The sequence below is a fragment of the Lepeophtheirus salmonis genome, chromosome 9 (assembly GCF_016086655.4).
Source record: "Lepeophtheirus salmonis chromosome 9, UVic_Lsal_1.4, whole genome shotgun sequence".
Taxonomy (NCBI): Eukaryota; Metazoa; Arthropoda; class Copepoda; order Siphonostomatoida; family Caligidae; genus Lepeophtheirus; species Lepeophtheirus salmonis.
The window spans coordinates 4,353,834-4,379,368 of NC_052139.2; the positions used below are offsets into that span (position 1 = coordinate 4,353,834).

Consider the following 25,535-nt stretch of genomic DNA (forward strand, 5'->3'; position numbering starts at 1 on the left):
TAGCCACTTTTTACTAGAAAATTTAATTTTTAAACTTAGTGTAATTTTCTGTGAATAACCATATATTTTTCTATTTTTCTCCACAATATTAAATATTTGAATTTCCTTTTCAAAAAATATTAAATTAAAAGTTTAATTTTACAATTTTTTTTTACAAAAATTATTTGTTGAGAATAGTTGGAGATTTTTAAATTTTTTTTTCCAAAATATTTTATTTTTATGAACAATTGATTGTTTCGGAAGTTTTTCTCCAGAAAATAATTTTTTTTGTGAATAGATATTGATTTTTGAAATTTTTTTCTAAATGATTTTTTTTTTGTGAATTTTTGAAATTTTTTTCTAAATGATTTTTTTTTGTGAATTTTTGAAATTTTTTTTTGTCTATAGGTGTGGATTTTTTGAAATTTTTTGCCTTTTGGAATCGTTTGATCACTATAAGAAACCTTTTATAAGTCATCACTACGACTAGCTCTTTTATTCCCTCTCAACATCGACTTACAAATGGACTTGTTGCCAACTGTGAGTCCTTATTTATAGAATATTTGTTCATTATTATATTATTGGTGATACCCAGGATTGCCAAGATTAATTAGGCGTCTATTAAAAGACAATTATGCTTAAATCAGATGCTTTTTTCATGATCACTCTCACATGTAACTTCTCAACTACTTATATCAATTTATTGAAATTTATGTGAATAGCTGTGGAATTTTGAAATTTTTCCCAAGAAATTTAATTTTTTTGAAATTTTTTTCACAAAAAATTTTACTCACTGTGCATAGCTATGAATTTTTGAGTGTTATTTTTATTAAAAAAATTTTAAATGTAATTTTTCAATTTTTCTCCAAAAAATTAATATTTGAAGTTTAACTTTTGAATTTTTTGAATATATATTGATTTTTTGTACATAGCTATAAATTTTTGAATTTTATTTTTCTTCAAAATTTTTTAAATATAACTTAAAATTTAAATTACCTTCAAATTTTTAATTTTTTTTCAATAATCGATTATTTGAGAATAACAATGGAGTTTTCAAATTTTTCTGAAAAATTTAATATTTCTTTTTGAAAAAAACTCATTTGTTTCTGATTGGTTGTGGATTTTTAAAAATATAATATTTCTTTTTGAAAAAGACTAATTTGTTTCTGATTGGTTGTGGATTTTTAAAAAATTAACTTTTTTATTTTTTATCAACTAAGCCCCCTCCCCCCCACCAATAGCCATATTGAAAAAAAAATATATATACATATTATCCTACGGACGTCTCTGCCTAGTTATTGATGTTACATATATTGATATAATATATAAGTCAGAGTTTATGAAGGGTAAATGAGTGACGAAAAAGTTTTGCAACTACTTATGTAGTTAAGTATTCTAACTTTAACAAGTCAAATAGAAATAAGGACTTTAACCTCAAATTTGCCTCCCCTTTGGGTATGATTAAGAGTAGCAAATAAATAATACAATTGACTATCCGATTACATCATAGTCATCATCCCTCAGTAATGTGCACATTAGGTATATATATATGTATTATTGAGAATTGGGTAATGCTTGTAAGAGGTGCATATTACATAGGTATAATTACCCCTTCACACCACAATATTTAATAGTATATACTTATAATAGGAGGACGGCTGTTCTCATTTTACGAAGAGGGGGTCGGAAGTAAGGCATACAAATATATAAACTTGCCTTTAACAAGGATTTGACATAAAATTTTCTTTACGGAGTGAGTTAGCACTTTTATTAAATCACGCAACTTTTCCTACAAAAAAAATCAGTGAAATTATGATTCAATAATTCTAGAGAAGTGTTCAAAGGCGGTGGGTTGTAGCCCCCCCCAAAAAATAAAGGAATTTTTGCTTTTTACTAGAAAAATTAATATGTGAAATATAATTTTTGAATTTTTTTGTGAACAGCTGTGGATTTTTGCTTCCCCCCCCTCCCCCGAAAATTTACTTTTTTGTAAATAGCTGAGAATTTTTGAAAATTTTTCCAAAAATTAGATATATTTAAAAAAAAAAAAATATTTGAAATATGTTTCCAGAAATTTAATTTATTGTGAATAGCTTTGTATTTTTGAAAAAAAATATAATATTTTATTTTTAGAAACGTCGACAGCCGACAACAAAATACACTAAATAATATTTTTTTTATCGAAAATACTTATCATTCAGCCTTTCATAAGATAAGAAACTGAGGGGGGAGAGGAAAAGCCAACAATCAATTTAGAGAAGTTAGTCAATTTTTCCCATCACTGAAACTATTATTGCATTATTCTTAAAAAAAGCCAAAATTGAGACAGCTGGCAACAAAATATATAGGTTAATTTTTTTGTAAAATAGGTAAAGTATTCGAGTATTAGTTACTTCTTGAGTCCTTCAAGGTCCAAGTAGAGTCTCAGGTCGTTAATGTTAAGTCCGATTCATATCAGAAATCAATATTGGCTCGTATCAAATCAAGTCAAATGTATTTGGAATACGGAATTCTAAGTAAAAAAGTATGAATGTTTATTCAATTAACTCAAATGACAATTGAGCAATACGTTAAGTAGAATTTAAAAAAAAGAAAAAAAAACATTTCTAAAAATAGATGGTCTAAGAGATTGAAGAAATTTCAAGTTAAGACATAAGACCCTTTTTGGTGGTCTTCGCGTCAGAAGTCGGAAAATTTTCACCGGCTCCCATGTCAGCTACAAAAATTATTATTATTTATATAAATAAAACTTATTTATAATCTAAGGCTTACATTGATTGTAATCTATGAAACTTGAAAGTTAACTAATTTATAAGTTTACTGCACAAATCTTAAACGTACTCTGTAGTATATACAATGCCAATTCCTGACCATTTCTAAAGTCTAAACTATTATGTTGGGTAGAGCATAGTCAGTAGGCATGCTAGTGCATTACTTCGTATAGTGAATAGTCAGAGTCTCATTGCAGTGAGAGATTGTCTTTATTCTTTTTCTTTGGTTACGATTACATAAATTATGTAGATAAACTTATAAATGTATTAGTAATGTATAGATTTTTGTCCAGCTCATTTGGTGTTTATCTTGTTAAATATCTTATATTCCAAATATTATAAATATACAGGGTAGGGAAGCAAAACGTCTACATATTTTGTTAACATTGCCTATTATTGGAAATATAAATTTTTTGATGTATTTCTAAATCCATCTCTCGAGTCCACGTTTTTCTGCCCCACCCTGTAATATTATATTTTAATACCTATAGCTATAAATTAGGTATATATTTGTAGTCTCTAGACTCAAATGATTCAATAGTAAAATATAAAAAATAAATATATTATAATAAAATTGCAGTCCGGATTACTACAAGTAGAACTGTCAAAGGGATTTTTCTTTGCAGGGTGGAATGGGGGGAGGTATTTTTAGAAAATCCTTTTTTTTAAAAGAACTAGCTTACTTCTGCCTTTTTTTAGAAATTATGTCCATATTAAATTTAATGGCGTTTTTTTAGAGAGAAATATTTCTTTAAAAAATTAATTTTTCAAAAAATTTTAATTTTCTCTGAATAGCTATAGATTTTATAAATTTTTTTTCAAATAATATTTGAATTTTTTGCAAAAAATTTAATTTATATGAATAGCTATGGATTTTTTAGTATATGTAGAATCTAAGTTTTTAATTTTTTTTACAAAAAAATTAATTTTCTGCGAATAACTATACATTTTTAAAGAAATTTTAGAAAAAAATTAATTTTTTGTGAATGGGATTTTTGAATTTTTTTTGAAAAATAAACTCAAAAAACACTGCTCCCTAAAAATTTAATCATGTGGACGCCTCTGAAACAACTCACGTGTCTTCCAATAAAGTTAACTAATTTCACTGTTATAACTAATACGAGATCACTATATCAATATTCTTCTTGTACTGAGTGCTCATGGTGATAACTAGAACAATATTTTTCTTAGCAATGGACAGCTAATTATGTGTTCTATAACATTGCTTATTAGAAAATCGTTGAAAAATAACTCTTAAGCTCTCAAAGTTTGCATAATAAAGAAGAGTAAATGATAACGGTTGGTCCAATATATATATTATAATAGTGAATGGGCATGTTAACTTATATTAATTTAAAAACAAAACAAAGCGACAGAGAGTTGCGCCGTCTTGTGGCAAAATACAACTCCATGATGATAATAGTATTTATTATAAAATATAGTTGTATGCCAAGGTTAATAGAAATACAAGGTTAGATCATCATCTAATCCGGCTTGCTATAATTTTCAATTTGATGTATCGTACTGACTGCTGGGCAAGACAGACAGATTTTGGTAAAAGAAGAAACCATTCATAGTCTATGACGTCAATATTAAAAAGCGTGGTGGTAGTCAAACATCAGTCGTACAAGCGTTATTGTATAACGCTTGTATCTTGCTCATATAAAGGACTCTGTGAAAATTCTTGCCGCATGCGCAATTTTTTAAAAAGGATTAGTTTAAACAACAAGCTAAATACTTTTTATAAAGATTGTTCATCCCCTATTAGGTGTGTTATGTCATTTCCCTTCAAGAAGAAATGTCTGACGCTGGGCTGAGCATGGGGCAAGGAGTTAAATTTAATATGTTCAATTCTTCTTTCGAGTGCAGACTCTAAATTAGGTGACCATTTGATGGAAGAATCTTTAGAAATCGGGGAAATGTAATGGATTCTAATTCTTCCTTCATCTTCTAGGGTGGTTTTATCACTCAATTTTGTAACATATATATTAACTAATCATTATAACCAATCACTTCTCAACGTACTCAAACAAAAAAAGAAATAGACAATAATGTACTTTAGGGCTGAACTTGTTGAAATAAAAATAAAAAGTTATTTCTTTTAGATGTTCTTGATCTAGAGGAAAAAATAAGTGCCACTACAATCATTAACACATGGAAATATTGATCACGTGAATTTTGATTCCCCACTTGCTGTATAACTTTGTTACACACATTAAAATCTTGTTGTCAAATTGTTCGAAAAAATGTAAATTACATTCTCAAAGTGTTGATGTTTTTTGACCATATATGTAAGTAAAACATTACTTCAAAATTGTCAAAAAGCACCACCCATCCCCCCCCAACAAAAAAAAAAATCCAAGTGACTGCTGCTTCTTCTGTTTTGTTTATTATGTTATGAAATACTTCCATATTCCACATAGATGTATAAGATGACTAAATCAATAAAACGTTCAAATTTCGCCCTAAATTTAATATAAATATATTTGCACATTGTATGTACAATGTGCAAATATAAATATAAGAAATTGCATGAAATAATCACGAAACAAAAGCATCAATTTAGAAAATCATTTGAGTCTATTACTGAGCTGAGATATGTATTGTATAGGCCTACAATATTTTGCACTTTCAATAAGAATAACAAAAGATATAAACTCTTACACTTGGTGTGTCATGTTTCATTTGTGTATGCCCAACTTTGCATCTCTTGCGATGTCCTGGATATGTCGCTCTGTCACTATTAATCTCGTGTTTGTTAATGGGACGTTCAATTTGATAATGAATCTTGTGTAAGGATCTATTCTCCAGTTATTTAAAGAGGTTAGTCAAGGTAGTAGTGAGTTTTTTATTTGTTTGTCACGAGGATTACGGTAATTGATTTTAATCAAACTTGATACAAAGATTACATATGGTCAGAGTAAGAGGCCATTAACTTTTGAGGGGTCAATGTTAATGTTCAAGGTCAGAATAAGACAAAACGTAAATAATGCATAATTGACAGTAACATAAAAACAAATTGAGATACATATATAACTCAATTTGATTTTAGGCAGAGGTTTTCCGCTCTACCGGGTGACCATTCTAGTTATTACTACAATTAAAGGTTTATCAAAATAAGGTGAGGGGTTAGAGGGGGAATTTGTTTTACTAATGAATCAGGGACGGTTTTACAGTTTTTACTAGAGTTAGTTTTCAGTTTGAAAATGCTAGACTATTCTGGAACTGTTGTGATTTTTAGTGGACTGAAACTATTCGGTCCTTTAAATAAGTTCGTTTGTTTTTAGGTTTGTCTCATAAAAAATTAGGTCTAGACGGATTTTATTGATAAATTGTTGACGAAATTATGTGTGTTTCTAAAAAGGTGAACACTGGCGCAATAAAGTGATATGAAATTATATAACTTCTGTAAATCAAATCTACACTAATTATAAATGAGGCATGGGAGAAAATGGCTTCATAGATTGAGAATGAAAAAAATCGGTCCACGATTTGAAAATGATTAGATTTCGATCCATCGAAATTTTGAGATGTCGGTTAGGATCGAAATATCTGTCCAAATCCAGTGGCGTACAGAGTATTATATATATATATATATTATTTTGGGGGGGGGAGGCTTAGCTTAGAGAATTTTTATCCAAAAATACCAAAAAATTAAATTTTTTAGAAAATAATTTCAAAAACCCACAGACATTTTAAAAAAATTTAAAAATCTATAGCTATTCTCAAAAAATTAAATTTTTTAAAATTCCTATAATAAATTCAATTGTGTGAAAAAAAATTATGTTAAAAACTAAATTTTTTGGAAAATGTTTAAAAATTCTCATCTGTCCAAAAAAAGTTAAATTTCAAAGATTCATCTAAAAATTTCTAAAGTTTATTGGTATTCAGAGAAAATTAAATCTTTTTGTAAAACAATTTGACAAATTTAATAAAATATCAATTATTAAATTTAATAGAAAAAAAATCAAATATTAATTCTTTTGAAGAAATAAAACAAAATATTTAATTTTCTAGTAAAAAGCAAAAATTCTTTTTTTTTTTTTTTTGGGGGAGGTACAGGGCCTCGAGCCCACCCCCGTGGACGCCTTTGAAATTGATGTAGAACAAATCATTTGTGGTGTTGGGATCATTCTTAGAAATAAATCTGTTTATAAGAATACTAAGACCAAATTTAATCCGTGTGTTTTTATCTCGTTTTGTAACTTTTCTTTTAAATAAGAAAAATGCGCTCAAACACGAGACATACAAAGTATTATTTCTTAATCTAAAAATATGGGTAAAGATCTGGAGCCTTTATATATTCTCTTAGTTGAAAACACACCAAAATCACTGATTCTTATTTGGAACCATTATCCCAAGATTTGAAATCGAATATGGGCTTTAAAAAAATACTTCCTTTAAACACCAGGGCCGGAAAAGATAGGAAATTGAGGAATGCTTTAATGACCCATCTTCTTTTTATGGATCCAGACATTATGTGTCTCCAGGACATAAAATTAAAAGTTTCATCCTCTTGCAATCCAAATTGTCCTCTCTGCCTTCCACAAAAGTTTAATGCCTTTTTTACTGGAGATAACTGGTGATAACATTAGAGGTGTTCTGACTAGTGTCAGTATTCAGGGAAAAAATTAATGATGTTATTTTTGGAAATGGTTACTCCGGCAAGAGTGACTGTAATAATGTATGTATGACCATCAATGGAGTGACGTTTTCCGTAATTAATACATATGGACCAAATGAGCTGTCTACTCCTTTCTTCCAATCTACCATCAATATTCAAAAGAAAGACCCTTTACCATTTATATTGACTGGAGACTTGAACCTTGACTTTGACGGGTAGACAAATCAATATCCAAATTCCAAAGTCTTACGTGAGCTTTGTGTGAGGTTTAATTTGGTTGACATCTTAAAAAAGTACTGTCCAGAAGAGAAAGCATCCTGCAAAAAAACAATGAGTCTTCCCAGATTGACCTGGCGTTGATATCCTACAACCTAAACAAAACTGTAGACGGAGCAATATATATACCTGAGCCAGCATCTGATCATAAACTAATAGAGATGAGCTTCTATTGTCATTTCAACAGTGTTCATTTATTTTATAAAGATGGATTGTTGACGAAGAAAAATTTGGATTAAAATTAAAAAAAAAAAAATTATTCAATATTATACGTCAAAATTCAATGAAAAGCAAGCAATACATGTTTTATCTCGAGCTATTCAAACGTCCGCTTAGGTTTTTTTTTTTTTTGGGGGGGAAGGAAAAAAGGAATATATCAAAACGGAATAGAAAAATTATTGAATTCTAGCTCTCTACTTACTCGAATCTTTACAGCAGATACTGTTAATTCATTTAGAATAGCAAAACAGAAGACTTAAAAATTTGCCCAGACAAAAAAAATAAAAAAATAAAAAATACTCAGCTCCTGGGATAAAAAAAAGATTATTAGTAATGACAAAGTAATTACAAGCCCAAAATAAATTTTTGAACATTTTCATTCGGGGTTTCAATCAGTAGTCCAAACTGAGGGGATTTTTTCGCCTAATAGGTGTGGATATGGCGTGAAAGATACCATTAATCTAATAGAAAATATTAAGAGTTTTATCAAGAAAAAGTTAAAAGCTAACAAGGCGGCCGCCCCAAATTGGAGTTTCTGGAGAGCTTTTTACTATGTGTCCGGATGAAATTACCCCCTTTCTGTATAGAATGATATGTATGAGGGAAAAGACGTTTAGAATGCCTGGATCATTCGCAAAATGAAGAATAGCTTTTATTCCTAAAAAAGAAGATGGGACGGACTTCAATCACTGGAGGTTATTACCGTATTGAATGCTTTTTACAGAATTTTATCGGGAGTTTTGGCTGTACAAATGGAGCCCATATTAAATAAAAATATCGGAAGGGCTCGGAAAAGCTTCTTGAAGAAAATGAAAATTTCTGATGTTTCACGAAACATTCAAGCAGCTATTGAATCAGTCAGTACTAGAAACAAATATGAAGCTATTATCGGAGTTAACATTAGTGAGTCATTCGATTCTATAAATCATTGTCATGTTTTTAAAGCTTTTATGAGACTTCTCCCCAAAAGTTTTTTAATCCTGTGAGGGCACTTTTAAATAATGCTTCATTTACTATTTTGTTAAATGGAGTAGAAAGTGAAACTAATTTATCTGAAAAAAAGCTGCAGACAAGGCTGCCTCACCGTGCTTCTTTTATTCTTTGCATCCATAGAAGAGTTAATTATACATATTTAAAAAAAGTACGACGGGTTTGGTGTTTATTTTAATGGCAAGCCGCATCGGATCAATGCTTATGCGGATGATGCCACTTTAACAGTAGAAGCTCATTCAGAGTCACAGCTTCAATATCCAGCTGGACTTCTTCGAAATGTATGAGGAAAGATCTGATTTAAACTCAAGAGGCAAAATACCTCAATTCTTCCTCTGGGTGCTTGGAAGCCAAGAGGGGATCAAAAAGTAAGAAGTTGTCGGGTCAAACATAAAATTAAGAACTCGGGCATGATTTGGGAGTGTCAAGGCGCTTATATTTTGAATTTGCATTATATAAATTGTGCTAATTACCGAAACCACGCTACGTGGATAAATTTGAATCTTCAGATAAAAATTGATGTATATAACACGCAAGTAGTTTCCTTACTTATATATACAAAACAACTGCTTGACCTCAATTTGCTATGAGGGTGATGAAAGAGGAACAAGAGTGGCTTAAAAAGCTATTTCACAAATGCTATTTGATTCCCATAAAAAGGCCTAAATTACTCATTGGAGGGGGGATGGCGCTTCTAAATAATATAATTCCAAAAAATATATATCAAGATTTTTATCGATATATCAAGGAAACTGGACGTTGAATGGAGGAGACAGGTTTCATCCAACGAGTTCTACCATAGGTTCATGATTGGTACTGAACTCATCAACGAGAAAAAAACTGGTCACTCCCTAGTATGATCCGGAGCTCAACTCATTATTTGGTCAGTTGTTCCTTTATTTAATGGAGATTATATTCTGGACATAATCCGAGGCAACTTTAAGAAACCTGTCTTCTTTAGGAATCTTAACACTCCAAAGAAATTTGAGGAAGAAGTCCTGGAAAAAAATATTTTAACCTTTCATGACCTAAAGGCCCAACCCCCCTTTTGCGAAGCTTGCTTTTACTTCCCATAAAAAAAAAAAAAAAAGATTTTATTGTTCCTAGACCCTGGCATCTTAAAATCACTTTTATTAAATCAACAGACGAAGCTCAATCTATTTGCGATTACTTTGTAAATGAGTTAGAACTTCGAGAAAATTGGATAAAAATAATTTCATCTTCCCTCATGTATATTTGGATGGTAGGAAATTTACCGCACAATTTCAGATCTCTGCCAATTGTCTGAAATTTTATAAACCATGCAAAGATTGTGGGAAATTTCTTAACAATATACTGCATGCTTTTGTAGATTGCAGAGCTGTCAAAATTCTGCAAAGATTCGCCGCCATCAACATCAAGGGTCTGGAAAGTAGACCTTTGAATTTAAGCTTCTATACTCTTCTGATTATCTTACAGGAAGAAGGAGTCTCAATCGAAGTCTAAATCCATTAATTTTTCTTTATTAAACTCTGAGGCATTAATTGCTGATAAGCTTATATTATATGAGCCAAAATACCCTTACGAACTTAGAGCAATTTTTATGGCATCTGCTGCTAGATATACCACCTTTTCCTTGAAAATCCCTAATGCTGAGGACACGTTCTGGATCCCGAGGGATAAATAAATCAAATTATATCAATCGGTATCACTTCAACAGAAGTTTTAGAATTTCTAACCCGGACTCTTGATTGCTAGAGTTTATGTTGGTTATAATTATTTTTATATATTAACAATTTTAAGTAAGCTGCTCTCTTCCAAAACATTCTTCAATTTGTGTGATTGAAATTAATTCATATTTCGACATATTAGAGCATAAATAATTAGTGTCAATACAAAACAAACCTGGGCTCTCAGTAACCAAATATATAGCATTTGAGACGAAGCAGACAATGATGATGAAAAAGACAATTCATTATTGGTTTTTTTAATGATGTTTTTTATACTATTACTATTGATGTGCTTGATTTAAAAAAAAAAATCAATGACACTTAACTTGCCCCACTAGAATACACTGCTTACATAAAATAGTTTATTGTGTGGTTTTTTTTCAACTGCCCTTTTTGATAAAATTTTTAGAAAGCTATTATATGAAGCAATAACTTTCAATTATAATGTTTATATATATATATGTATTTACGTGATTGCTTTGTACATATAAAAGAACGGTGAAGAAAAAAAAAATGTCTCATTTAAAATTCTATAGATGAATTGTTGATGATGTCAGCTGGGATTCAAAATTGTGAGCATCGGAGAAATAACGTCATATGAAGTTAAATATATTCAATAAATCATATTTTTACAGCTCATAAATCAGAGTAGGAGAGAAAATCATTCCACGATTTGAAAACAATTAAGTTCCGGTCTTCTGTCTAAGATCGCGTTCGGAACAAAATATCGGTGTAGATTGCTATAGAAAGAGACTGAATAGGAAAAAAAGGCCTTAAGCCAAGTTTCTACCTAAGACATAGTTGAATGTGCTTGAGCCTTTTCCCTCTTTCTTTTAAATTTACTGCCAATGCCCCCTCCTCCCCACAGACAAGAGTCCTTGTAAATATGCTCTCCTTTAAATGTCAAAACAAATTTATGAAAAAGATAAATTATTCTGGTAATTTTTTAATATTATAACAAACTTTATATTTTTTTTATAGTATAAAAGGACGATTGATCCATAATTTATTTTTAAATACATCGTAATTAGCAACAGTTAAAATTCACCAGTTAATTTTTTTCACAAAAGTTTGTTATTGATAAAAAAAAAAGCTATAAAAAACTCCCCAAGAAATATAATTGTTATAATAAATTATTAGAAATATATCCTGAAAAAGGGAAAAATTAGTAATAAATCACCGGGATAAAAAAATCAAAGTTAATTAACACACCCCTAAAGAAAAATCCACCTCTCTTGACAACCTCGGCCACACGGTACTAGAACCTTTGGCAGGCCAGGGCCATCTCGTACAGATTTAGCTTTACCATTGTACGGGCAATGGACTTCTTCAGATACTCTACAGACGATTGATACTTGGCAAATTTCTCAGGCTCGACCCTCCTCCAGAGATAGAAATTGCATTTTTTCAGCTCTGAACTCTTTGCAGACCCTAAACCTAGGCTCCAAAAGTAAAGACATTTTGTGGTCAAGACATCTTGCCCTTTTTTGGCCTTCTGTGCAGGTGCACTGTCTTGTTGGGAGATGTAATTTCTTCTTCGGGCTACTCAATCCACCCATGGAAAGTAAATTAAAAGTGTAAAACCTTAACCAGTGCAATAGCAAAGCTGGATCTGTACAAGATACCCCGGGCCTGCTAAAGTATACGACGCTGTGTGGCCGAAGTTATCAAGAGAGGTGGATCTCATTATGAATAATTGAATTCTATTCAATGTAGATTTCAAATAGTAAAACATTGTTAGTTCTACCCCATCTAGTTCGTTCGTTATAAGTTTCTAAAGATTTTCCGAATTTATCTGGACCACCCTGTACATTATTAAACCACAACTTCAAAAAAAAAAATGTTTTAAATGAGTTTCATACCTCGTCAGAATTTCACACTCAATAATCAGACAATCATATTATTCAATAGTGTGAGTGTCTGTTTGTAAGATCTTAGTTTGAAATTCCTGAGTCAATCAACTCACAACTAACGACCAGGAATGTGAAAATTAGAAAAATAAATGAGAGACAAGGTAATTCAAAGATTCTCTTTCTTGTGAATTGAAATGCAGGTTCTGAAAAATAACAAAGAAACTTCATCAATTAGAATAGATTGAGTCCACCTTAGCAGAATAGGCTCTATATATACAATTGTTTTCATATTCATCCACATGATCCTGCTAAATTAGGAGAAGGAGTATCATAAATAAATGCAGGTCTGGTCTTAGGTCACTATATGCAGTGGGCCCCGCACATATTTATATTTAAAAATAAGAATTAAATTATTTTGAGAAAAATGAACAAATTTCTAGGCCATTAAAAAATAAAAAATCTAAAAGGCTCCACATTTTGAAATAAAATTGTCAAACGGTCCATGCATTTTATATCATAAACAAATAAAATATTTACTGAAGGACACCGTAGTTCATTTTCTACAAAAAATTCAAAATTAAATCCTCATATTTAAAAACAATTTAAAGAAAAGAACCTCGGATATTTATCCTAAACCCATGTCTTGTTCATTGCATAATAAAACTAGAGGACACTAGCATTAATTATATTTATAGCTAATTATTATTACTAAAGCGCAATCATAGGGCGCTCACTGCAACTTATGCGACTGTAGTGGGCACTACAAGTTCATTAAGCTACTCTCTTGATTAAACAAGAAAAGAAATGTCTTTCCTAATATTATTTATTATACTTCCCTGTATTTTATTTATATAAAAAATTTAATGAAAATTAAATATAAATTAAAAAAGAAAAAAGGATTTGAAGAAAAGAGCCACACATATTTATCTTTACCCCAGTCCCCGCTCACACTAAAATCGACCCTAGCCTCAGTTATTGTTAGTGTTGAAATTTTTTTAAGGAAAGGAAAGAGTAGAAGGAGAAGGCAGGAGTGAGACATATGGTATACCTGAATTAGAACCTTTGTTAGTATCAGTTGCCTGTTAAATGATTTCTGGGAGAACAAATGAATTAATGCTATAAAGAGGAGAACCTTCCACATTTAAAATAGCATCCCTGGAAGGAAAAAAGTATAATCATAATTACATTCATATTTATTTATTTTATTACGTTTGTTTTTTTAAAAATCAATTTATACCAAAAATAGGCGATAGTTCTTAGTTCAGAAGCAGAGACGACACACGCAACAAAAATTATTCCTTGTCTATTATTTAATGGTATTTTTTCATTATAAGACCGCAACTCTAGTTATTATGAGTAATTTAAATCGTTTGCATTTTTTAGCTCGTCATTTTTTTTTAAATCGCTAATTTAAAGAACATGTAAATCTTACTAGATTTACTTCCTTTCTTTGCAAAATTTAGAATTGAACTTTTCCTACAGGTAGAAATGGGTTGATTTTTCTGCAATCTCTTCTCATAATCCCATTTTTTCTTTTTAAACAGTCTTGGTTTGATTTTTGCAAGACTAGTGAGAGTACTCGACATTGCTTGGAATTACTTTGCCGCCTAAACACTTTTATTTTTCAATCATTAATATGCATTCATATTAATAAGCATGAGTTCCACTAAAAAGGTATTTGTTACAAACTATAACACGACCATTGTAAAATATTAATTGATTGACTATATAAACTGTTGAATTACGCTGTTGACCACGATTCAAATAAGTTAAACCAATTAATTTGTAGATTAAGAGTCCTCTAGAGAACTACACAATTTTTTAAATCGCAAGTTTCAATCATTGATAAAAAATCTGATTTTTTGACTTACAAGTTTTTTAGGGAGCAAAAAGTGTTGGGGTGAGTATTCTTGATTTTTGTAGAATAATGGTTCAGGCGAAAAACAAAAGCAAATTTAAAAAAAAAAAAAAAAATGTAACAATATAATAAATTCGCTATTCCTTTCTCTTTCTATTCCATTTATTCTTCTTTAAAAAATAATAATCTATAGCATGAAAATAATGATAAAATCAAAGACAGTTATCTTTGTTATAATTTATGTTTCGCTTATGAATAAATGAAGTAGAAAATAGTAGATAGTTTGTCCATTGTCTGATGATATTGCAAGGCAAATAATCTCTGACGGATATTTAATTTAACATTTTTATTGTTAGTATTCTATGTATATATCTACTCATAGTGTTGGGTATCGGTTTGAAAATCTTAGACCGGTCTGTGACCGTTAGGGTTCTTAGTGGACCGAACTATTTCTTTTCCCTAAAAAAGTTCTAGTTTGAAGAAAAAAAAAAATATAGTTTGGATCTGTACTACAAAAAAAACCGGTCTAGATCGGTGTAAAAGAAAAATTCAGATTGGATCGATCTCCCTTAAAATTCGGTGTAGACCGATTCTATAATGAGTTGTTTGTGACATCAGTTGTATTTAAAAATTGTAGATAGGACCTAAAATGATTTCATATGATGTACACATAGAGGATGCGACTTCCATTTTACAAATAACATCCCTTTTTTAAATGGATTTTCTCATAAACAAATCATTTGATTTTTATATGAAACAATGCCAAATAAAAGATAAATAATTTTAAAAAAAATTATTCAAAATAATCGCCTTTGGCGTCAATAACGGCGTCGACTTGACCTCAGAAATGGGAGCAAGTCTTGATGAAAGTCTCTTTTGACAGATTCCAAAATTCCTCTCAGATCCTTGACATCAGCTCGGATTTTGTATTGAAGGAGGATCTGTTGGCGTGTTGTTCAACGGTATTCCATGAAAAGAAGTCCAAGGAGTTTAGTTCCAGTGCACTTTGGGTCCAACAATGTCGAAAAAAAATATATATGGCAGTCTGACCTCATCTTGTGATCAGCATGGTTTATTGTAAATATTATTCATAACCACCTCTGGACTCTTACAGTTCCTTCCTGACCCTCCAAACAAAAGACATATAAAAGTTTAAGAAGTTTATAATATCAACATTGTCTTTTCCGGCGCGGATTGCATCAAAAATACTGCTTTTCCACGATTTTGGAATAAACAATTCGCCTTCTTTTTATAACTGATGCCAAACACTTGTGTCTATCCTCCAAAACAACATATAACGTTCTGCCTGTGCGTGCACAGTTGTTTCAGTCTCTCTTAATTCCTTGTTCAACAATAATATTTATACAACACATAAATCTAAATGAGGAGAAAATTGGTCAATAGATGGGTACCAAAAAAATCGCCCCAAGTTTTGAAAACGAAAAGTGGTGAATATGGGCCCAATAACGTCGTATGAAGTTTAATGACTTGTATAAATCATATTTATACAACTCATAAATCAGGAAAGGGCAGAAAATTGGTTCATAGATTGAGAGTAAAAAAATCAGTCTATAGATTGAGACCTACAAAATGTGGTCCACATTTTAAAAATGAATAAATTTCCATCCACGGTCTGTGATCGTTTTCTGGACTAAAATATCTGTACAAATCGGTCTCGAAAAAATCATTCAAAACAGAACCTAAAAAAATTTGTTCTCTAACGGATTTCCATCACTACTACAGAAATATGTATCACAACGATGGGTCCGTTTCAATTAAATATGCTATGTGAGATTAAGAAATTAACTTGGCAATGTTTGTCTCTTGTTATACATAATATTTTATTTTTATTGCTGCAATTTCGAAACGTCTTTTTCATCATATTTTTTCAAGGTTTATACAGAAAATATTTTTTTACTCTAAACTTCACATTTAGGCATTGATAAAATTAAATCGGTTGTATAAGAGCAAGTTGGAGTTTTTCAAAATCACATAATATAAATAAAGTATTATATCTATGAGTTGGATTATTTTCTATATATATATATATACCGGCCCAACCGTTATTATTTACCCACAAAAACTATTGAAGTCCATTGAAAAAAAATCTAAAAACATTCAAAGATCTATAATTATTTACAAAAAAATTAATTTTTTGAAAAGAAAGTTCAAAAATCCACAATTGTTCAAAAAAATATAATTTTTGTATAAATTTTTTCAAAAATTACATATAAATATTTAATTTTTTTTGGAAAAAAAATTCAAAAATCCATAGCTATTCACAAAAAAGTAAATTTTATGGAAATATTTTTGAAAAAAAATTTCAAAAATGAAATGACAAAAAAAATCTAGTAAAAAGCAAAAAATTCTTCATTTGTGGACGTCCCTGAGCTACCACAGGCTTAGACGTCTTAAAAGTTATCACATGTAAATAGTAATTACAGCATTAAAAAAAAATTAAACTGGGAGACCCCCAGTCCCCTAATTTTTGTCCAGAAATACTTTTCTATGAAGTAAAACTTTTTTCTTTTGAATTAAACCTTTTTTTTTTTTTTGTTTAAAATGACTTTTTGTATTCTTTAATGTGTTCCTGAAACAAAACCTGCAACTTCTAGAACACGATTAACGTTGTGTCTCTATATATTTGTTTAAAAAAATCACGAAAAAGATAAAAATCAGTTTTGTTATTCAGTAAGAAGTTACAGATGCATTCTTTTAAAAAGAGAAGAATAAGATGTCAAGTTATTTTGCTCAATCCTTTCTAGATTCTTCAGACGTAGAAGTTTTCATTAAGCCTAAAAATGCTGATGAGAGCTTTGATTGTGAAGAAGAAATTGTAAGGTAATTCAAGAAATCGAGTCATAACAAAGATAGTTAGTCTAATCTAGTAAAATATTTACAAACAGGTTTCGGTTATCATATACAGTAGTGGCAAACATATATATGTTGTCGAATTTTTTAGAAAATGATAGGCAAAACGTTTAAAGGGAAGGACAGAAGTACGGACACTTGGCCGAAAAAACAAAAATGTTATGAATATTAATGCTACAATAATTTATAGTTCTGATTCCCATTCAAATTACACCAATTTTTATAAATAAAATGTTTAATTATTTGCTACGAATTGCAATGATTAAGTGTTGATGAATTAATACTTGAATCATTTTGTAGAAAGATGCTTCAACAGTTGTCTCAAAGTGCTATTAGAACCAAAATCATGGCAATTGTCCAATAATTAATTAAAAAATTAAATTAAAGAAGAGAATAAGTCAATAAATCAATCAATAATAGAGATTTAATGAACAATGCAAATAAATCCATCTTTTATATCGAATATGTTGGGGTATGTAGAAGAAAGTCCTGATTGTCACTTTGCTATCCTTTTGTTGTCTTTGTCATTATAACTATGATATGTATTTGTCATTAGAGTAGTCTAATATATAATTCTATAGAATTGCAACCTGAATCATCATTAAATATATTGATCATTATTTTATTTTTTTATAAATGGTTATTGAGCAAAGTGTTGACTGGGAAAATTGGTATTCGGTAACGTGTCCAAATCCTTAAAGGAAGAATTATTGAAAATAAAATGAATCGTTCTTTAAAACAATATTAACCTTATTCAAAATTGTTAAAAATGTTGAATATCCAGGGAAAAGCAATGACAGATTCCGATCAAAAAATATATTTACCACAAAAAAAAGGAACATTAAATCATCATACAACTCTGTTAATTATCTTAATTTTTAATCACTTAAAAATTACAAGGTTGAGATTTGTAAGATTCATGATTTAAAACTAGAAATAAAAATTGTCTCAATCTTTTTAAAAATTTAAAAACGATAATAAAACAAATTTATGTTAGTCATCCTTCATTTTCAGAGCACGAAAATGCATATATTTAACATGTTTCACGAAAAAGTTGAAGATCAGGCGAGATCAAAACTATCTGTGCTAGAAACTCATGAGAGCCTGGAATCACTAGTAGTTGCTATCTTTTGTGACGGTTCTAACACCAAGTTAAGAATTTTGTCTGGCATCGAAAGGGGCTTCAAAATTTTGTGTGTCAACTGTATATGAATGAATTGAATTGAAATTGAAAGAAGTATTCAAGCAAATAGACGGCGAGTATTCAGGACAAAGTATTTATTAAAAAATGAGTGAAAATATTCGAGCAGATTGATGTAAATACCAACACAACCTTATCGACATTGCCTTGGCTACTCATTAAAAAACATCCCCATTTACCTTTTCAGTAATCAGGAATCTTGAACGAGGCCAAAGGCCTGACCAAAACTCCTAAAAATTTGAGATATTTCATATTAGATAATAAACCAAGCTAGACTCTCTTGAAAATGGTAGGGGTTATCCTAAACTATTACGCTCCAATATGGTTTGCAATTAAATTTCAAGGTAATTTATTGGATGGTTCGAAGCATTTTTAGCTTGCCATTTTACTTTCAAGTGATATTGATCAGGGTCTTGTTCTTATTGTATGAAAACTACTTAGCAGAAATGCATTATTAGTTAGCAGCTTTGGAAGATGAGGATTCGGAAGTTCATAAATTTGCATAGAACCTAGTCATTAAGGAAATAATTAAAGGTATTCATAGCTTTTAATTAAGTTAACTATGGAATGAATCATTTTCTGAATAGGATTGATTGGTCCAAGAGAATAATCTCTGTTTATCAGTCTGAAAATAACTTATGAATGAACTTATTCCATGACATTCCTAATTTGTAGCAAGAGTAAAGAAACTTGTTTCAAAGGCTTCCTTTAAGGTGTATGTACATAAATTTTCTCAACTTTTAAATCAAGAACAAAGCTAAGGAAATTTAAAACAAAGTCTCAGAATCAAGTTTGATATATAGGTATGTATATAATGTATGACATTATTATAGATTTAAAAATAATAATCATTTTAGATTATGAAAATATTATAAGTAAATTTGAAAATTAATCTGATATTGTTAGAAATCTTTGCATATGCCGTTAAAGTTCATGTGAAATATAACTAGATATTATATTGTAATTGATATTTACCGAGAAAAGACAGATTATAAAGTAATTAAAATATAATATATACATTATATACAAAGGGTGTTGTTGGTCTTATTTGTAACTATAGAATCAAAAATAACTGACTCGCTGAAATTTCTCCTTTTCATAAGGGATTTCCATCTCTTATGGTCTATTTTATTACCAAATACATGGGCGCGCAACTTTTGTTGTTTAAGGAATATATTACAATATACACAAAGTCATGTTTTTAAGTAGGCAAAGCTTTTTTATTGACCACAAAAAAAGTTTAAGTAATAAGAAATTATCTTTTACTTCATACAGAAACCATTCCGGACAAAAAGAGAGGTTGTATGATTTGTAAGAAAAATTTATTTTATTGCAAAGGTTTCTATTTATAAATGGCAACCTTTGATATTCCTAAATCAGTGAAAGATCATTTTATGTTCCTCTGAGATCCCCTCAGAACTATTCAAAGACATCAGCAGGGGTTGGGTTGGAAAGGGCAGTAGCCCATCCCCCCAAATAAAATAATTAAGGAATATTTTTACTTTTTATTATTATTACAAAAAAAATTTAATTTAATTTTTCAATGAAGTGGTATAAATTTTTTCTCTAAAAATATAATATTCAATAATTTTTTAAATATTATATTTTTTTATTTAAAAATCAATAGTTAATCTAATTAGAACTAAATTGTTTAAATTGAATTTTTGTGAGCAGCTTTGGATTTTTGAATTTTTTTTCCAGAAAATTTAATATTTAATTTTCTTTTCAAATAATTTCAGCTGTGGAATTTTGAAATTTTTTCCCTAAAAAAATAATTTTATTACATTAACTATTAATTTTTGATTTTTTTTCCCACAAATTTGATGGTTGAAATATAATTTGTCAGTTTTCCAAAAAAATTAATTTTTTGTGAATACCCATAGATTTTTGAAACTTTTTTCCTCAAATTTGATGGTTGAAATTTAATTTGTCTATTAGTTTTCCAATTTTTTTTTTTTTTTGTGAATAGCTGTGAATTTTTAAATTTTTTCGAAAAATTATATTATTTGAAATTTTTTTTCAAAAAATTTAATATGAAAAATTTAACTTTTTCAATAAAAAAAAAGAATTTAAAAATAAATATAAACCGGCGTATATAACTATTAACATACACACATTAAATAAGAGAATAATACTTCAACGAATTAATCACTCAAATGACAATCGTTCATAATTTAAAAGTCATATCTTGGAATTTTTCTATGTTTTATTTTGTATAGAGTTGAGTCCTGTTTTATTAGATTTGATGGATAAGCAGGTCTAACTAACAGACGCTATTCCAAAACACTACCTAACAGAAAAAGAATTTAATCTTGAATCTGAGATCTTGTGACAAAAAAAAAATAATACACAAACAATGCATTGATTCCCATTAAATCTGCATTCACATAGTTAAGGAATAATGATTGAGTTGACAGAAAAAAAACAATTAAAAGATTCTCAACATGAAATACGTCAATTAAAAATTACGTACAGCTATATTCATTTCTCAATTTTGTTTCTTTCAGGCAGACATGGCAAGGTTGTAAATCGAGAGGACTTACAAACCACAAAATTTAGGCTGTGTTTATGGCATATACGAGGGTCGTTTGAAAAGTCCGTGCAAAGTCCGAGAGATGGCACAGCTGGCGCGTATCGGGGTCATGTTTAGTTAGTAGAATCTATTGAAAGAACACTCACAAAATTTACAGCCAGATCGGTCTATTTTTTCTGTTTGGAATCGCTTGAATTGAGGAATCTGCTGGAAAGTTGATAGCTACTGTCTTTTGGATTTGCAAAGACTAATTGTCATCGACTATCTGGAAAAAGGTAAACTATATAATTCATTTTTATTGGACCATTAGAAAACTGAGCTGCAAGAAAAGTACCCAGGATTGAACCACAAATAAAACATTTTTCCGTCACGACAATGCACCAGCTCATACCCCCACAGTTGTGGTAGCAAAATTAATGGAAATAAGGTTCTAACTCGAGATATCCATATAATAAATAATGTCATGCGCCTTCACTCTTCTGTTATCCATGACCATATAATGGATTTTATCAATGATTTCTTGAGTAGTCACCTCAATACGTCCCGAGCCTTCAGCGTCACTTGTGCCCATATGGTCACTCCCTAAATTTTAAAACCACTTACAAACTGTTCTAACAGAAAGTGTGGAGTCCCCACAATATTTATCAATTTTTTTAGGCTCCTGAGTCGTTTTGCCTTTCGTAAAGTAATATTTAATCAACACACGAAATTCTAAGATTTTAATTATAATTCTAAGCTAATAGAAAGGAGAAATTTATAACAGAATGGACTGTTGAATAATCCTTCTTGAATCTTTCAACAAAGGAGAAATAAGTATGTGCCAAATTGCGAAGTTTAGCCATTTTTTAGTGGTGGTAATGATTAAGTATCTCCATTTAAAAAGATTCCTGAAGATCTCTCCAAGTTGAAATTTGCTCCAACTACTAATTTGGAAATTGAGCGTTCTTTCAGTAATTTTACTTTTATGAATAAATTTATGACAAATATAAAACGACACTAATTACTTTAAATTACCCTTATAAAACTGTATCTTTCTTTAAATAATAATTGCTTAATTTTGATAATCTGGGTACTCTTTTTCCAAAATTTTAGCACCCTTTATTGCTTCTTTTGGGCAAAACAATCGCTCAAAAATCCAAAGTTTAGTACAAACTAGTTACAAATGATGGGTTAATCCAGCATTTTCAAACTTTTTAGGGCCATGGACCTTTCAAAAGTACATACAATCTCATGGCACCCTAGTGAAAACATAATTAAAATAACATTCCAAAATTTAAATGCAAATCCCCTGTTTATTTAAACGAGACAGTAATGGACTGAGCATAATATGAACTAAAAATTATAATAAGTTGGATTGAGATGCCAACAGTATCTGCAACCTTCTTGGAATTCACACTGGAGCGGAAGAAGAATACACAAGCTTAGCTTTTTTGTTGTTGCTTTGACATTTCTACACTTAGAGACAATAGATCAAAACCTGACGAGTTTATTTTGGGTTCAGCTGTCATTTTGTTGTATAATAAACCCTCATAATTAAAAATAACTGAGATAAAATCGTAATTAAATTCTACTACATGTTTTAGTAATTATTGTAACTTGTTTTAAGAGGTCACCAGCACTAAGCGGTCGTTTTTTCTTTGCCTGGGCACTTTATACAGGTTACGTTGTATGTATGCTGTTATTTTCTACAATTATTTATTGAAAATCACTTCTCTAGCTACATTAAATATTCTATTATATTGATGTTACAGCTAAAATACTACTATTTTTTTACTATTTTTGACTTTGCAACTAAAGACTTGTATTTCAATATCCCTCCTATATGCTGATTTGTATGTCAAAAGTAAACATTGCGCCAAGGGGCCCTGCTCTTACCTATGTGGTACATTATATTACTGAAAAGATATTTGTAAATTAAAAATCGGATTCATTGAATCCGGTTTTATCTGGGTATTCACAACAGATTATGTTCTAATTCAAGGGTGCCTACACGTGACCCGCACACTGCATTGCAGTATGCTTAATATTTAATTCGATCAAATTATAGAGCGGTGGAATTTTTCTCAATATTTTCAAAAAATTACAAAAAAAAGCCTGATTGTTTTTTTTTTTTTTGATAAAAAGTTTTTTTGCAGTTTGGCTTTGAAAAATTATATTTGCCCTTAATTTGAAATAAATATGTATATAATAGTTTTGTTTTATACGGCCGTTTTTCATGAAATTTAATTTAATATGTACTGTGGCTCATTAAAATATTTCAAGTGGCAAGGCAGCCCATTATATTAAAAGGTTGGGCATTCCTATTCTTATGTACCCATTTTTTCATATGAATCTACTTATGTAGATGGATGTACGTATTTGTTAGTTGAGAATTCACTTTCATTTATGTACAGTAAAGTTCCTTAAACTTGTTTGAGGCTATGTATTTTTTTTCATTTGTGTATATTTTTCGTTGATGTTTCAACTACCTACATACAAACATGCAGTTTCCTTAATTACCTACCCATTAAGCCTCTTGTATGTTTTTACCCCCTTTCTTCCGTCGTGTGACTCTATGATTAGCTTACAAAAAAAATATACAATAAATAAATGTACCCATGTTTAAATTATAGTGGCATACCCAAGTCTTACCCTCTTTTTGTGCCATTATTCTAGGTCAACGTGTGTGGTGTCGTATAGAGTTAATTTTGTATCTTCTTTAACTAAGTAAATAGCTTCATTAGTAGTACCCCAATTGAATAATAATCAGCATTTGAGTTGTATTTTTCCTGTAATTGATAAATAAAAGTTGGGAACTATTTATTTTTGAAAGAGTTCCTCTGAGAGAAATAAATAATAGGGGTAGTGTTGCGTCTTGACGAGGGAGAGACACAAACTTATTTATAATAGGAGAGATCCAGGATGACCGAAAGACAAATGAGATGATGGAATGCGTGGAGGAATAATGTAACACTGTTTATAAGATCATGTGTATTCTAACTATACTCTAATTTATTTACACGATACAAGACTATTTATAATACGTAAAACACAGTACTTATAATACATAGACGAATATACAAGAAGTTAAGAACATGTAAGGAAATATTAAATACATAACAGGTAGTAAAAAGAAATCCATTATTTCCCCTGGTGTATTACTGCGATTGATTTTAGTTAGATAGCGGAAGAAATATAAAAAACTTTTCGACAGTTTCGTCATAAGATGACTCAGTAGTATTGTTTGAGCGCGTGTCAAAAACCAACAAGTCGAAAATTCAAGCCAGCCGGCTGGAAATGGGTGTATTATTTATAGTCCTGATTATGTAACATACAATCGTTTTGTTTTTTTGTTTCGTCCATTCCGTTCCTCTAATTAGATGTCAAAGATGCACTACCCTCTAGAAGGCCAATTGTCGAGTCCGACCTTCATGTAAGCACTGCTTTCATTACCAATGAGATAAACATTAATGAAAAAAAAATCATGAAAAAAAATGGATTTCTTTTTCATACAAATTTTATATATAACCGTCAAGTTATTTTTGATGGCAGATTGCACTTGTCCATCAGATATCTTTTTGAATATAAAGATTGGATAGAAGCAGGTTTATACTATTTAGCATTAACCTTATTAATCGTTTTTCACATCAGCTAAATTGATGAAATGATTGACTAAAACAATATTCCAAAAGGGTTAAGGTAATTAACTCCCTTTGGGTTGATTAACTCTTTAATAGTGTGGATGTCTTCTCTTTTGCAACTCTTTTCTTTCTCGCTTTCTTCTCTACTACATCCTTATTTGTTAACAGCTGAAATTTAGATCAAGCTTTTTGCCAACTTGTGACATCTTTATATTTTTTTCTAGAGTGTTGTCCTAAGCACAATGTTACATCTTATCGGCTTAACAGGCCTCCCTTTTATGAGTGCTCTGAACGATGATTAGTTGAATTAGAATTAGATCTGGGAAAGTTGTAAAGAATTTCCAACAAACATAGTTGGAAATTAAACTAAACAACTATCAACGACTTGCCAAATTTTTTCTGTTTCTTTTCGGAGGAGAGGATACAATAAATTAATTAAGTATTAAAAAAATTCCATTTAAATTTTTTACTTTATATACTAGGCCAACCATTATTATTTACTTATCTCTAGTATACAAATTTGGAGAAGTTATGAGTCATTTTTTTGTATTTACAATTTTCCTATGAGCGACGTTGTAGATCGCATAATTAGCTTACATGCACTGATGATACAGTGTATATCGTCTTCCTTGATGCCCCAGTCTGTTTCCCAATGGTCTTCTGGGACAATTCTGCGTGGAGGTACGCTGCTATCTCATTCCTCCTCTATTACTGGGTGGTCATTGAGGGTACTAGGACATTTTTTTCCTTAGCAATTGACAGCTAATTACGTGATCTACAAGATTGCTTACTGGAAAATTGTAAAAAAAATGACTCTTAACCTCTCAAAATTTCCATAATCGAGATGAGTAAAAAATAATGTTTGGCTCGGTATATATAAAGACCAATATTTCATACACCTTTTTGACTCAATTATAGGCTGTATATTCAAATTTATGGAATAAGTTTAGATAATCAAGAATTTAGTCAATAGTTTACAACCTGTATCTAATTTAAGAGGCTTATCCCTCCCTTCAAATATAAGAATTTCT

The 25,535-nt window shown here is 30.0% G+C and overlaps 1 long non-coding RNA gene across 1 annotated transcript; it reads left to right on the forward strand.

The window, feature by feature from the left end:
- Positions 1-384: 384 nt before the first annotated feature.
- LOC139906388 (uncharacterized) lies at positions 385-21,892 on the forward strand. The gene is made up of 2 exons (XR_011781883.1): positions 385-519; positions 20,859-21,892. It is a non-coding gene; the product is annotated as an uncharacterized lncRNA (long non-coding RNA).
- Positions 21,893-25,535: the final 3,643 nt, after the last annotated feature.